This window comes from Danio rerio, chromosome 7, assembly GCF_049306965.1.
Source record: "Danio rerio strain Tuebingen ecotype United States chromosome 7, GRCz12tu, whole genome shotgun sequence".
In the NCBI taxonomy this organism is placed as follows: Eukaryota; Metazoa; Chordata; class Actinopteri; order Cypriniformes; family Danionidae; genus Danio; species Danio rerio.
Window position 1 is genome coordinate 74,180,001 of NC_133182.1, and position 16,749 is coordinate 74,196,749.

Here is a 16,749-nt window from a genome sequence, read left to right on the forward strand (position 1 = left end):
ACACACACATAATAAGATGCTTTGCTTTTTTACCGCTACCGTTTACCATTTACCATCAATATATCGACTTATCATGTAATACTTGGAGATAACCTCAATAATTTTTGCAATTGCAATATTTATAAATTTATGAATAACATTAAAGCCATTTTACAATGACATATACATTCTACCTCATCACTGTCAAAGTTTACAACTGAACATTTACATAACAGAACATTTATAATCGGACAATTACCTCTTTAACTTCTAATTATAAAATCTAGATAACCTTAACTATGAGAAGTATTTTAAAGTGTTTATGACTATTTGCATCATTATGGTGTTATTATTATATAACTTTTATATAATCTAAATATATAAAAAGATCACAATAACATCACTTATCACAACAATTTCTGTGACAACATATCAAACAACAAAAAATCCTTATCGTGACAGGCCTGCTTAGTACACCTATGCATACTATTTTAATAGTGCCTTTTTTATATAAATTTAATAATTAATTTTATATTAATTTAATTAATATTACGTACAAATCAATACAACTTATTTAAGATACATTTATATTAAATGCATGTTTTAGAACAACTTAAGCAAGAGTATATTATTTCGAAACCTTTTAGAAAAATAGTTAAATTAATTGTACAGCCGAATTTACTGAAAATCATGTATGATCATCTAAAATTTACTATGATGTTTCTAATCATTAAATTATGCTTTACAGTTAAAATGTATTAACTCCAAAAATATTACAACACAAGATTAAAACTAGGTACATACTTTAGTTTGGTAGTCATAAATAATAATAATAATAATAATAATAATAATAATAATAATAATAATAATAATAATAACAATAATATTTATTATTACTATTATTATTATTAGTAGTAGTAGTATTATTATTCATTATTCATTATTATTATTATTATTATTATTATTATTATTATTATTTTTATTCATTATTATGATTATTATTATTATTCATTTTTATTACATCACAAGTGCAACTTCAAATAACACGCACACACACACATTGAACTTCTTTTTCACAAGGTCAGGCATGCACACACACACTCAATCAGAAAAATATTGCAATTGAACAACAACAACATCATAACAGACATTAAAAAAATATGTCAGTATATTTGATAAGCGCAAACCCCATGTGGTTCATTTGGAGATGGAAAAAATTATATATATATATATATTGATAGACTCTTTTATCTCTTTGGTTTTGCAGGCACACGTCATTCCAAAATATATTTGTGGCACTGTGAAAATGATTTGGGAGCCCAGCAGAATGCCATTAGCATTCATTCACAGCCTCCCCACAGCATCTGCCGCGTATTTTAATGCCGGCTGGACGCAGAGGGGCAGCTGGAATTGGACGGGCAAATAAAAAAAGGGTCAAAAGTCTTGCACAGAGCAGAGTCAGGCCAGCCACCCAAACAAAAGACAATAAAGGAGAGGCTGGGACGCGAGCGGACGCTAGCCTGATCACGCAAGTGAGCGGAAAACATCAAAACGGTAAGTTTTAACCGCTAAAGGCTAAAGACTGTTAGCTAAAGCAGAACCGAAGAAACAGCAAACAAAGTTTGTTGTTTGATATTTAAATAAAACGATTCGAGTTGACAGCAGCGTATGAAAGGTACTTTTGGAAAGTGCTTGGAGTGAATTGTGAATCACTTTTTTATTTATTTATTTATTTAAAACTGCTTTCCTTGATATAAGTGTCACTCATTTCTCCAGAGCACGCACATTATGCACGGCGTACAAAATACAGTTTGCAAAATAAACACCAAACATTTGGGGTTTTCTGCTGCCACGTTGATGTGAAAATTGATTTGCATTGCATGAAACACACATAAAGGGATCGGCCGTCCTGCTCGGCCCTGCTGGAGAAATCACATTTTTATATAAATCACGCCTGCTACTCTCCTGCCCCTCCTCAGACTATAGGCCAAGCTGAGTTGGCCTGGGTCTGTTGACCTCTGTATGCAAATGCACCCATATGGCCGCGGCACCCAGACAGGACAGACCTCGTGGCTGAACTTGACTCCCAGCAGTGCAGATGGAAGGGGGACGGAGGCGGGGGGAGGTTTCCATCACCTTTGTTGAACCCTAATCTCTAAACAAACACCCAGAGAGCTCGCCCGGTGGGACGGATGACCTGATGAAACGGTCTCTGGACCAAAAAAATCAAGCTTCTGAAATCATGACTTGGCATGATTTGTAAATGACAGCCAACATCAAGACACAGGACTTAATAGTTGGGATTATTGAAATTCTACTGTAAAAAATAAATAAATAAATGCTGGGTTCCACACAATTCCTTGATGTCGTTCCAACACAAATCGATTAAGTTAACTTAATTATTTTTGCAAATTTAAGTTGACTGAACATTAAACAGGGGTGAAGCAATGGCGCAATAGGTAGTGCTGTCGCCTCACAGCAAAAAGGTCGCTGGTTCGAACCTCGGCTCAGTTGGTGTTTCTGTGTGGAGTTTGCATGTTCTCCCTGCATTCGCATGGGTTTCCTCCGGGTGCTCCGGTTTCCCCCACAGTCCAAAGACATGCGCTACAGGTGAATAGGCTAAATTGTCCGTAGTGTATAAGTGTGTGTGTATGTGTGTGTGTGTGTGTGCATGTTTTCCAGAGATGGGTTGCGGCTGGAAGGGCAATTGCTGCATAAAAACATGCTGGATAAGTTGGCGGTTCATTCTGCTGTGGTGACCCCGGATTAATAATGGGACTTAGCTGAAAAGAAAATGAGTGAATGAATGAATATTATACAATAAAGCTATCAAAATTGCACTCAATAGTTTTGTGGATTCAGCTCATTTTAAGTAAGTAGTTCGAACAACATTTCAATTTTGTTCAATTTTTTGAGTGTACAATCATTTTTTGAGTGTAAAGTATAGACTGAAAGACTGATATGCATTTTTTGAGTGTAATTCATGACAGGTTCTGTCACACATGTGAACAAAAAAGCAAACTTGATCTTTTATTTAGATAACTTTTAAACATGTTAATAGAGCACTGATACTATTGGAGCTGTATTAAACTTAAAGAAATAGTTCACACACGCTTGCTCTTTTTGTGAGATGACTACTGAGTCTGTTGCTTACTTATTTTTTGGACTTGTGGAGCTGCGCAATGGATTTGCTCTTCAGTGTTTGGATTTTCTGCAATGTAAATTAAACCACACTGAACTGAACTAAACTGAACTCAACTCTGAAAACTGGACTGACACAGCCTCAATTTACTAAAACTACTGTGTTCAGCTGCTTTGACACAATCTACATTGTAAAAACGCTTTAGAAATAAAGATGAATTGAATTATTTTGGGATTGTCCATTTGTTAAAACTTTCTGGCCTGATGTGATGACTCTTATTGTCCAAAAGATTTATGGTGATTCATGTTAAAGCTTTGGATATGTAGTTTCAGGGTTTTACATTAAATAAAAACAATTCCTTAATTCAGGTTTTTAGTATAAATCTAATATCCATTCATTCACTCATGCATTCATTTTCTTTTTGGTTTAGTTCCTTTATTATTCTGGGGTCACCACAGCGGAATGAACCGCCAATTTAAGCCTGGTTTATACTTCTGCGTCAAGTGATCGGCGTGACCCATGGCGCATGCAACGCGCGTATCTGTGCATTTATACTTCTGCGCGCTGTCTCTGTTGGTCTGCATTAACACTTCCGAAATGCTAGTTGGGAATGAGGTGTTAATGTTCCTCTATGTCGAGTTTCTTTGCTGGTGTTTTGTTTTTTCTGAATGCTTCTTTAATGTACAAGTGGCTGAAACTCGCTCATTTTGAGGTAGGAACCGGCGGACATGCAACAACTTTAACCATGAGGTAAACTAGTGGTGTGACGTTGTGCGCCGAGGCTTCGAAGTATGTATCAAAAAAACCAAACATCTTGCAGTGAAGCAGTGTACCGGAGCTTGATTCGTTTTGCTATCATCATGTGATCAGTGACGTCCGAAGCTTCGTTTTCGCCTATACCCACGTGAATGCTTCGAATTTTGATTCAAAGGTTTAAACACCCTCATGGGTTAGTAAAGTGTATAGCAAGAGATTAGGCGTCAATTACATACAGTTCTACTGTTTCAAAGCACTGCACCTGGTCCTGTGCACCAGTAAATAAAATATAATAGTTATTTATAGTGAAAAAGGTTTGAACCATAATAAAGTGTATTAGCATATTTTTTACAAATCTTTTATCTTTTAAATAAAAACCACATATCGTAGTAAGTTATAGTGTTTAACGGAGACCAGCTGGCGAGTGCAGTTTGAGAGCCTTACTCACATAGCCTCCTCCTAGAGCATTCGCCTCCCATGCAGGAATCGCTGGTTCAATCCCCACTTGGAACGGGTCTAGTTGAATTATGATAACTGTAAATTCTTTTGAATACCTTGGATTTTACTACAGTCATCGGTGGTGTAATGAATCTTACCTTGGGCCCTATCATACACCCAGTGCAGTGTGGCGCAAGACGCGGCGCAATAGTCTTTTGGTAGTTTCAGCTTGGGGCAAGAGTCGTTTTGAGGCGTTGCGATACGCTGTTTAAATAGCAAATGCATTAGCGCTCATTTGTGCGCCCATAGGCGTTCTGGTCTAAAAAGGAAGGCATTCTGAGGCAGACCGCTGGCGTGTTGCTATTTTGAGAAACTAAAATAGATTTTTCATTAGATCAAAACAAACCCGGTCTAAACTCCGACGCAGAGTTGCGCCTCGCTTACGCACTGCTTAATACTCACAAGAGAGCAATAGGCAAATATCTTTACATATGAAAAAAATTAGATATTAAGGATATATATATAGGATATAATAAGAATAGATATAGGATATAAATATAAAGGATTAAAATATTACAAAACATATTATTTTCTAATATGAAAAATCACTGCTTTTATGTCTTCTTCATCTCGGGAGGCTTTTTCAGTTCATTCATAACAATTTGCTTTTGTATAATGTTATTATTATTAGCAGTATTATTTATTATATCCATATTTATATTTGTTTTATTAAAAACAAGCTTAGATTTGCCACCTGTCAGGTTTTAGACCATATGGGGCATAGCAGGTATATTTGGAAATAACTCAGTATTTTGACCACACTTGGTCATTATTGTTCATTTATTCGTTTGCTAGAAATTAGAACTGAATTTAGAAATAGTTTTGAAACAAATATTTGCGCTTAACAAACGAAATTAATTATTTCTAGGCTAATTGATGTCTGTGCGTAAAGGTTTCCCTATCCACGAGCGAATGTGAAAGTAGATCATTTATCTCTCATTCTCACGCAGTAGATGCTGTTTAACTGTTTTCTGTTAAAAAACTGTCAACTGTTAACTGTTTGCAAGTGAAATGCTCATTTTTTCCACTTGGACTTACTTTGCGTCCTGTAAATAGCGAATGCGCTCTTGGCGTGACGCAGCTGACTCTTAAAGGGAATGGGAGATGAGACTCTAATTGGTTTATTCTCAAAACACACCTATAACTCATTAAGAGAATAAACTCAACCCTTTTAGACCATGCGCCACGGCGCAAAGCGCATTTTCCCGTCCGTAAATTAGCAAAAATGCGTTCTGAAAGCGTTTGCGCCCTGCGTTTTGCACTCTGCGCATGGACCGTCAAAATAGATCCCCTTATGTGTAAAAGCTACAGTAATTGAGTAATTTGTTTATATACTGTTGTTGTATGACTGCATGAATGATTTGGTCAGCTGTGAACATTTGACATTTTTGCAACACAGTGCTTTCCCACACTTTAACCAGAAGAGGTCCTCATCGAGCTCTGAATTTAGAAAGCTTCGAGTAACGAACCTTTTTCCGATACAGTTGAGTCGAGTGCTATACTGGTTCAGAAAGCTTCATTTCACCATCACTAAACCAAAACAAAACTTTCCCTCCGGAGCTCCTTCGCGAGACTCCACACTTGTAAACACTCGCTCCATCTCGGTCCCGCCCAGACTCGTCAGCGATACCAAGACGACCAACCACAGAGCTTGCGCTACGCGTCGTTATATATCTGTGTCTTGTATATAGGTCTCAGTATACCTCCAAACACACTGTATTGCTGATGCACAGTGTCTGTGTTGTTCAGAATAAAATCAAATCCCGGCTGACATTGCGTCTGCCCCGAGCCCTCATATTTAGTCCTTCCCTCCTTAATCGTCCTCCTTCAGCCTATCTCATCCTCTCGTCCTCTATCTTTATCTCACCCTGCAAAAAATGCTTCTGAGTGCAACAGCAGGTAAAATATTCCAATTAAAAAAAAAAAAAAAGGAAAGGCATGGCGCTCTACTTAACTTTGACATTTAGCGCTCAGTGTGGGGGGTTCCCGGCTCAGAGAGATGGGTCAGATTGAGCAGGCGGAGGGTCCGCATCGATCTCTGTGAGAATGTGAGTGATACCTCCTGCCAATTACAGTAATCACATATGCCTGTTTCAGCGGTGAGCAAATGTTATCCACGTGAAGCGACGGGGAAGCTTCATGATAACATGCCAACCACTGTTACACTAACACACACAAAGCTTAGCCGGAGCACAAGCTGAGTGCGCAATAAACCGTGTGAATAAACGGCAAAAACTTCTGAGCAAGAGTTATAATCTTGTAGCCCTCGAAAAAAACTTTTTGATCTTGTTTTAAGAATGTAATACTAGACCAGATTCATTCATTTCCCTTTGGCTTAGTTTCTTATTTATCAGGAGTCGCCCCAGCGCAATGAACCACCAACTATTCCAGTATGTGTTTTATGCAGTGGATGCCCTTCCAGCCACAACCCAGTACTAGGAAACTCTCATACACACACACACACACACACACACACACACACACACACACACACACACACACACACACATGCATACACTACAGCCAATTTAGCTTACCCAATTCACCTATACCGCATGTGTTTGGACTGAAACTGGAGCACCTGGAGGAAACCCAGGGAGAACATGCAAACTCCACAACGAACTGCCTTCTGGTCCAGTCGGCACTCGAACCAGTAACCTTCTTGTTATGAGGCAACAGTGCTAACAACTGAGCCACTGTGCCTCTCCTCTTTTAAATTAAAAATATGGACAATATGCATGTGTGTGATCTTGATTTAATTCATACAATTATCCTACTTAAGTGAAGACTTAGAGAAACTTGTTCATGCTTTTATCAGCAGCAGGGTGGATTACTGTAACGGCCTCCTCACTGGCCTTCCCAAAAAGACAGTCAGACAGTTGCAGCTCAGAAGCAGGAAATCAGAGCACATCACACCTGTCCTCAGGTCTTTACACTGGCTCCCAGTTACATTCAGAATAGATTTTAAAGTATTATTACTGGTCTATAAATGGCCTAGGACCTCAATGCATTACAGATATCCTCACTGAATACAAACCTAACAGATCACTCAGATCTTTAGGATCAAATAAACTAGAAGTTCCAAGAGTTCAGTCGAAGCAGTGTGAATCAGCCTTCAGCCACTACGCCCCTCGCTGCTGGAATCAGCTTCCAGAAATGATCAGATGTGCTCCAACATTAGGCATGTTCAAATCAAGACTGAAAACACATCTGTTTAGCTGTGCCTTTACTGAATGAGCACTGTGCTTTGCAATGTTTTTCTTATCTTTTTCATTATCTTATAACCTGTTTTAACACATTTTTATCTCTTTTATCTATTTTTTTATTTTTGTTTTTATAATTCCTTTATTTGTTTTTATTTTCTTACACTTGTCTCTTTTATTCCCGTCTATGTAAAGGACTTTGAATTGCCACTGTGTATGAAATGTGCTATATACATACAATGTGCTTGCCTTGCCTTAAGTTTAGGTTTTGTTTTTTAAGTCAGAAATGACAATTCTTAAATGGAGAGGAATTGTCCTGATTTGTAACTCAACCTTTTCACATTAATCAAGAAAAGCAAACTGTTTAAAAAGCTAGTTTTAAGATAACTAGACTAACTAAAACTAATTAATAAGCGTTCTAATACTTCTTTTAAAAGCCTAAAGCCTACAGTTGGTAACTTTCTTTTTTTAAGAAATCTTACTGAGTATAATTATCATACTGAACCGGCAGATTATTTGACTTATTTCTTTCATTTTCTTGTCGGCTTAGTCCCTTCATTAATCCGGGGTCGCCACAGCGGAATGAACCGCCAAGTTATCCAGCAAGTTTTTACGCAGCGGATGCCCTTCCAGCCGCAACCCATCTCTGGGAAACATCCACACACACACTCATACACACACTCATACACTACGGAAAATTTAGCCTACATGCAAACTCCACACAGAAACGCCAACTGAGCTTTAAATAATTCACTTATTTCTAAAATATGGACAACGTGTGATCCTGACTTAATTCATACAATAATCTTGTTGTAAGTTGAAATGTGAAGTTGAAATGTTTTAAGACAGAAATGATGATTCTTAAATGTAGTGGAAATCTCCTTTTTAGTAACTCAACTTTTCACACAAAGTAAGAAACTGTTTAAAAAGCAATTGACAAGCTAGTTTTAAGATAACTACACTAAATAGAATACATTAATATGTGTCATATTTTCTTATTTTAAAAAGCCTAAAGCCTAGGTAAGTTTTTTTAATTTAAGAAATCTCACCAAGTATAATTATCTTGCTGAACCAGCAGATCATTTGACTTGTTTCTAGTCTCTATCTTCTTAAATCATTCACTTATTTCTCAAAAACAGACAATATGCATGTGTGATCTTGACTTAATTCATACAATAATCTTGCTGTAAGTTAAGTGTAAAGTTGAAATGTGTTAAGACAGAAATGACCATTCTTAAATGTAGAGGAATTCTCCTGATTAGTAACTCAACTTTTCACTAAAAATAAGAAAAATAAACTATTTTAAAATGTATTGACAAGCTAATTTTAAGATACTTACACTAAATAAAGTACATTAATATGTGCTATAATGATTTTTTTTTAAAGCCTAAAGGTAAGTTTCTCATTTCAAGAAATCTTACCAAGTTTAATTATCATACTGAACCAGCAGTTCATTTGACTTCTTTCTAGTCTGTATCTTCTTAAATCATTCACTTATTTTTCAAATATGGACAACATGTATGTGTGATCTTGACTTAATTGATACTCTGTAAAATCCAAAACTTTATCAAATGAATTGAGTGTGGTTAACTCAAAATTTCATTCATTCATTCATTCATTTTCTTGTCGGCTTAGTCCCTTTATTAATCCGGGGTCCCCACAGCGGAATGAACCGCCAACTTATCCAGCAAGTTTTTACGCAGCGGATGCCCTTCCAGCCGCAACCCATCTCTGAGAAACATCCACACACACATTCACACACACACTCATACACAACGGAAAAATTTGCCTACCCAATTCACCTGTACCGCTTGTCTTTGGACTGTATGGGGAAACCGGAGCACCTGGAGGAAACCCCCATGAAGGCAGGGAGAACATGCAAACTCCACACAGAAACATCAACTGAGCCAAGGTTCGAACCAGCGACCTTCTTGCTGTGAGGCGTCAGCACTACCTACTGCGCCACTGCCTCGCCTAACTCAAAATTTACTGAAAGTTAATTCTACTGATTATAAAATAGTTTTGAACTCTGTGTTGAAGGTAGTGTTAAATACCTCATTACTTCAACTTAAATTACACACAGTGCTCATATAGATTCATTTTTTTTTTAAGTCAAATGGTTTGTTGCAATTGGTTTCCTCAAACGGTTTGAGTTGCCTTAACTTATTGGGTTTTACTGTGCTCAAACTGCTTCGTTTACTCAAATGGATTATGTTCACAGTACTCAATAGGATTTGTTTTTTAACTTAAATGGTTTGTTGCAATTGGTTTCCTCAAACGGTTTGAGCTACCTTAACTTTTTGGGTTTTACAGTGTCCAATTATCTTGATGCAATTATAAGTGTAAAGTTGAAATGTTTTAAGACAGAAATCACAATTGTTAAACGAAGGGGAATTCTTCTGATTAGTAACTTACTTTTTCTCACAAAATACGAAAAGCAAACAGTTTAAAAAGCAATGAACAACTTAGTTTAAGACATGTAGATTAAATAAAATACATTACTATGTGTTGTAATGCTTCTTTTAAAAGCCTAAAGCCTAGGTAAGTTTTTGCATTTACTGAACCGGCAGATCATTTGATTTGTTTCTAGTCTGGGAGAGACCGGGGATGATTGTAACACAATTTTTCTTTAGCACCTAAAACTACCTTTTTTTTTAGCTATTAGACTGAAACTTTTAGATAAAGTACCCACATTTGTCTACGACAAACGTCAACAATTTAAATTTCCTTAACTATATCACAGACTTTGTGAGATGATGACAAACACAAAGTGGTCATTTGTTACATTCTACCCCACTACTAGGGTAGGTTGTAACACATACTGGGGTACGTTGTTACAGGTAGACAAAATGCACAAAAACTAAAGGGGACTACAGGTGATATGCCACAACAACAGTTTTATTGTAAATAAATGACTGCAACAATACAATATATGTGAATATATTGCATATTGTGTGTGTTTGTGCATGCGCATGTGCATTTGTTTGTGCATGTCTGTATGTGCACATTCATATGTGTGTGTGTTTGTATACTTTCAAAACATGTATTTCAACCTACCCTGCCACTGTCACCCATTGTTTAGCTAGCTGTATTAGCATGGTGCTTTGAAATTAGGAGGTTGGTACACCATTTACTAGAGAAACTACAGTTTGACCTGATATAACCTATACAACATCATCTGCAGAGGTACTAAACAAAATATCATCTTGTTATTTATTTTAACTTTCTTACCTCAGAATTCGATTTTCTATTGTAGCTTCAAAAGAGATTGCAAGACTAACTGGAAAATCTCCATGTGTGATTATTAAGTTAACCTGAGGAAACTGAAAATGGTACATGACCCCCATCTTATCCCTGATTTGTGGAATTGGTAGTGTTACAACTCTCCTTTTGTTTCAACTATACCCGCTCTCCCCCTATCTTCTTAAATCCTTCGCTTATTTCTCCAATTTAGACGGTTATTCATTGGCCGTCTAAATCACTGCTTCTTTAAAGGGCCATGAAACCCCCTCGTTTCAGCAGGGTGTTTTCACACCTCTACTTTGGAAAAAGTCCGAAAAGTGGGCGTGTCCAGCTCTGTTTAGGGGGGAGTGTCGGAGGAACTAAAGTGGGAGGGTGTGGGAGTGTCTATTTGGGCACGCGCGAGTTTCAGTCAAAATACACACACATGAGAAAGTGATGGTGTTTAACCTACATGGACATCTGTAGTCGAATTATTTGCCAAATTATTAAATGTTGGACTTTAACTGCAGTTTGGCTCTTTCATTCAGGGAATTCATTCATGCCCGAGCCTCAGTCTGATCTGTCACGTTCCCACGGGCCTATACGAACCTGTTTTTGTGTCCAGGTCACCGTCGGCATTATCCCAGACAAAACTAACTCTCAGGCAGGAAAACAATGAAAACATAAACCGTGCGTCTTCATCAAACAGCGGGCAGAACAGAGAAAAAAGGATTTGAGGGAAGGGTTTATGAATTATTAAGATTAAAATCTTTCTCCGATTACCCGTTCTTTCCTACTTCTATTCCCTTTTCTTCCCTTTCTTTTTCGGGGGAGAATTTTAAAACATTTATATCCCTCTGTTCCTGAGTAAAGGAGCTCAGGGCAGATATTCCATTAAAAATAAAAAGTTAGCGGAGACGGGGAGAGAAAGGCAGCCCGAGCCTCGGTAGGTTTTAGATTTTAGTCACCTTTAATCAGCCCTACTGTTTCTGTACTCATGGAAAAAGAGGCAGATGAAACAGGTGCGTAATGATTTTCTTCTTCTACTAGTTTGCTGCAGTCTTTGGATGCTGGCAACTTAAAAGGATCCAAAGAGAAAAGACTTTTCTTTACCTTTTATTATTACTGTCAGGGCAGCCGCTCGCTACTTCCCTTTGTTGGAAGGTCTTATCAATTTTCCAACTTATTAAAAAAATGATGCATTAAGGATGTAAGTGCTATTATCCTCGCTCAGGAGTGCGGTGGAGGACGGTGGGATTTTTTTTTTTTTTTTTTTTTTAGCTGACGGCCTCAGCAACACTTTAATGACTGTCTTTGCCGTATCAAAGAAAGTTTGGCCCTAATCGCAGAAATATCATCTGTGTCTTTGGTTAAGCAGGAGAGAACAAGCCCAGGTCTCTTTCTCTCGCTCATTTAAAATCAGGAAAAATAGCAGAATCGCGTGATTTAGAAAGTTCAAACAGAGCTGATAAGGAGCGCATAACTTATGCATTACAGTGAAGGAAAAAAAAAAATCAACAGTCAAAGAGAATAATGTGGTCACTGTGGATTCATTTTTAACACCGTTTAGCCTTTTCAAATGTACATGTATATTTCTTTTTAAGGGAAAAAAGAGCTATCAGGCTTATAGGCTAATAATAATAATGTTCTCAGAATTGTTTTATTTAAAATAATTTATTTGGCAAATTAAAAACACCTACAATTGTGTCTATAATCGATGCACACAAAGCCCTTATTGTAAAGGCAAGAATAATGACTTTAAAAGTATTATTTTAGAATATTCGTTTGGCTGATTACAACAAGAAGAAGGATAAAGTGTTACTAAGCTGATTAGGCATGGGCCGGTATAAGATTCTGACAGTATGATAACCAAGGATAAAAACATCAGGGTATAGTGATTACTGCTCCAACATTTGTTCTTTTTAAATGTCTGGGTAAAAAAACAACTAACCCAATTGACCACAAGATTTATTTTAAAACAAACATTTAAAATACTTTGGACCAGTAACCTTTGATGTAGAGGTTCATTTTCTGCTGGAGATAGTGTTGCCCTAAAAACTATAAAATAAAAATAAAATAGTCGTGAAAAAACATGACAAAAAATGAAACATACACTTTAGGAACGGTATAACAGGAAACTTTGGCGGTTTTAAAAGAGTGACTTTTACAAACCACGGTAAACCTTGAAACCGGTTATCGTCCCATGCTGATATGACTAAACTCTTATCAGTCACTGTTTGAATTAATTTCAGTGTAAAAAAAAAAGTACAGCAACTATACATTTAAGGGTATTATAGTCATCAGAATATTGATATAGTGCTTGACATAAGCTTAATTCATGGTTTTCCAACTGAATCTGTATAAAATGCTGTTAATATGATTGTAAAACTGAATTGTAAAATGTCTGTTTGACATAAACTGCACAAAAAAGTTTGCATTATAAATCTTAAATACTCCATCATCCTGCTCATCTTCCAAGTTTATGATTCTCTAGACATAAAGCAAACACTCTGATGTTTATTGATTGATTTATTTTTTATTTATTTCCACATCAGCAACTCATGGCTATTTCGTGGCAAAATGGGTACACATATTACACGACAAAAGCAAAACACTCTGAGGTAAAATTTATATATATATATATATATATATATATATATATATATATATATATATATATATATATATATATATATATATATATATAAACTTTCTGCTTTAATATATAAGCAAACCTATAATAAAAAAGGTGAGTTGTAGCTAAAATATTTGTTAATGTTCAAGTTAATGCCTTTGTAAAGCCAAAAAGCAACAACAACCCCACTGAAAAAACTGCTTAAACCAGCCTAGGCTAGTTGGCTGGTTTTAGCTGGACGACCAGCCTGGTTTTGGGCCATTTCTGGGCTTGTTTTCAGACATTTCCATGATGACTAGCTAAAACCAGCTTGGGTAGGCTGGTCAAGCTGGCTTTAGCTGGAAACCAGCCTGGAAATGACAAAACTCCTCTAAAACCTGCTGTTTTTTTCATTACTATAATTTTTACTGTTGACTTGCAGCATTATTTAGTTGACAAGTCTTGAACATCAAGCCTGATCTCAGAGAAATTTAACTATTTTACGCTTTTTTCAGTTTAGTGGCAAATTCGTAAAAATTAGTTAGTTTAATGAGTTTAGTCATACAAAAAATGTAAGATTTTTAGGCACCTCCTCACCCCTAAATAAGCAAATGGTACTAAATAGTTTAAATGAGGATGTCCAACTCCATACAAATTAGCCATTAAATCAACAATTGCAGTGAGATAGAATTAGTACATCCCTAGTCACTAACTGCTGGCATAACATTAGCTGGGTTTCCATTGTAACGTGACGCAAATCTTTTCAAATTGGCAAAAATAGAAAAAAAGTGAATTAAGTATGGTTCCATCAAGTTATTAGAGTGGCTGACTGTACCCAGGAGGCATGCAATGTCATATGATGTTGATCTTTAGTTCTATTTTGGTTGTGACGTCAGGTGACCAAAATTTAATGTCAATTTGTTCTCTAATACTGACAGCATCTGACGTCTAATACCGACATTATCTGGCATTGATATTTGGTTGATTGTAGTCTGTGGCACTAACTAACTAAAATCTCAAATACAACATGTTATGATATCCATCCAACGTCAAAGTCTAACATCAGTCGATGTTTATCTTTCGTTGGTTTTATGTTGTGTAATTATCTAACTAAATTTCAACATTTTTATGTCATGATACGACATCCATCCAACGTCAAAGTCTAACATCTATAGATGTTCATCTGGTTTTATGTGTAATTACCTAACTAAAGTTTAACGTCACTTTAATGTCATATTGTGATGTACATAAAATGTCAAAAGCTAACATCTTTAGCCATTGATCTTTGGTTGACTTTATGTCGTGAACTAACTGACATTCATTTTGACGTTGAAGTCTGACCTCAAAAACAAAGTTAATCTGATATTGGAGACTAACGTCAATTTTACATCTGTGTGACGTTCAGTGCCTCCTGGGTAGTATTGGTGACCTAGTAACCAACAACAAATAAGGCAAGCATAATGGAGACGGCTGATTGGTCAAGTGGGGAGAGGGGTCTGGCTGCAGACTCGATGCAGTGCAATCTGAGCTGCATCCAATGCTTTTTAATCCGCTCACCCCTAACCCTACCCATCACAGTGACGTCACTCACTCCATTGTGTCTGACATTGCATCGCTGAGTGATGCAATCTCAGCTTGCATCATAAAGGCTGCATCCGGATACTATTGCAAGTGGGTGTAATGTTCACCACGTCAGAATTTATTTGATAAATGTGTTTCCATCTCATTATTCACAAGTTCAAAACCACATCAAGCGAGTGTAAGAACGTTCCACAAGTTAAGATTTCTTTTTCTGATATTTTGGAAGACACTGCTTCCAAATATACCTGTACAGGTTAAAATATTTGCATTAGAATTCTTTGCAAATGAACAAACACATCAAGAATGCCAAAGTCAACTCGATATTATATTAAGGCCCCGTTTACACTAGTGCGTTTTAGTTTGAAAACGCAAAAGTTTTGCTACGGTTACGCCAACCGTCCACACTACGCCGGAGTTCTCGAGCGCCGAAAACGGAGCGTTTTGAAAAGAGAGAGGCCGTTTTCATTCTGAAACGCTGCTGCTCCGTCTCAGTGTGGATGATAGAAAACGGAGACATCTGAAAACGGAGGCGGGGCTGCAGACATTCGCCTCTCTGATTGGGGCTTTTCCTCAATATTAAGTAGCCTAACACACACAGTTCAGTCCTGCATCCTAAGTTCAGACCTCGCAAGTTTGATCAAGGCTGCAGTCTCTTCTTCTCAGTTTGTTATGGAAAACAGACTGGACACGGGTAAATCTTCAAAGGGAACAGTGTACTTTATAACTTCATTCCCATCACCCTGGCTACGTTGTTTCACTTTCTCAACAATAAAATGTAAACATCATTTAAGGAACTGCCTATTTTCATTTTGATATTAGCAACTTAACAGACAGCAGAAATGTTGAGGCGTCGTGATGCATAATGAGCATCATCTTCACTGTGTGGATATTTATAACAAAACGGAGCCGATAACAACTGCCTCCTTTCAATATCAGTAAAAATACGAAACATACCCTCTCTTTTGCTGAATATCAGTTTTAATCATCGATAATGGCCATTATAAAAGTACAACATGCAATAAGTTTATACATTATAGGAAATAAAGGCAAGCGATCAGTCAATATACAGAATAGGCTACGTGGTTACATTAATCATTAACTTATCTTTGCGCTCAGCCAAAACACGTTACCTAAGAACAAGTAATAGATATAAAATAAATATAATAAATATAAATATATACAATAAATATTTTGAGATTAGATCCAGTGGGAGATGGTTGATGAGAAGTCCGACTAGCACAGCTCTCATCTGGGTAGATGGGCTGCAGCGCTTGCCTGAGAGTGTGTGTGTGGTCACGTGATGTGCGTTTTCAGTGTTTTGGTGTGGACGAAGAGCTGTTCAGAAACGCTGGGTAAAACGCAAGTGTGGACGCGGATCGTTTTCGTTCTAAAACGCCATTTTAAAACTAAGGCCATGTCCACACTAATCATTTCATTTGAAAACGCATATTTTTTGTCTCCGTTTTGCCCTTCCATCCACACTTAGACGCGTTTTTAGGAAACAAAAACGTATCTTTTTGAAAACGCTCTCCAAAGTGGATAAATTTGAAAACGACTTTTTCGTGTCGTAGTGTAGACTTTCGAAAACGATGACGCGTTTTTTGTCATGTGACACTCAGTCGTGTTACTAATTCGTTTACTTTATTTTCGTTGTGATTATGATTTTAATGATGTCGTCCTTACTGTGAGGGTAAGCAGCGTCATCAGCAGGATACCGTTTTTTTAAGCGGTCCAGTATATCGGCGTATTTGTTT

General features: G+C 36.9%; 1 protein-coding gene across 2 annotated transcripts in view; it reads right to left on the minus strand.

Annotated features, from left to right (window-relative positions):
• Positions 1–16,749, minus strand: part of zfhx3b (zinc finger homeobox 3b) — a 781,589-nt gene that overhangs the window by 519,264 nt on the left and 245,576 nt on the right. The gene's annotated exons all lie outside the window — the stretch shown is intronic.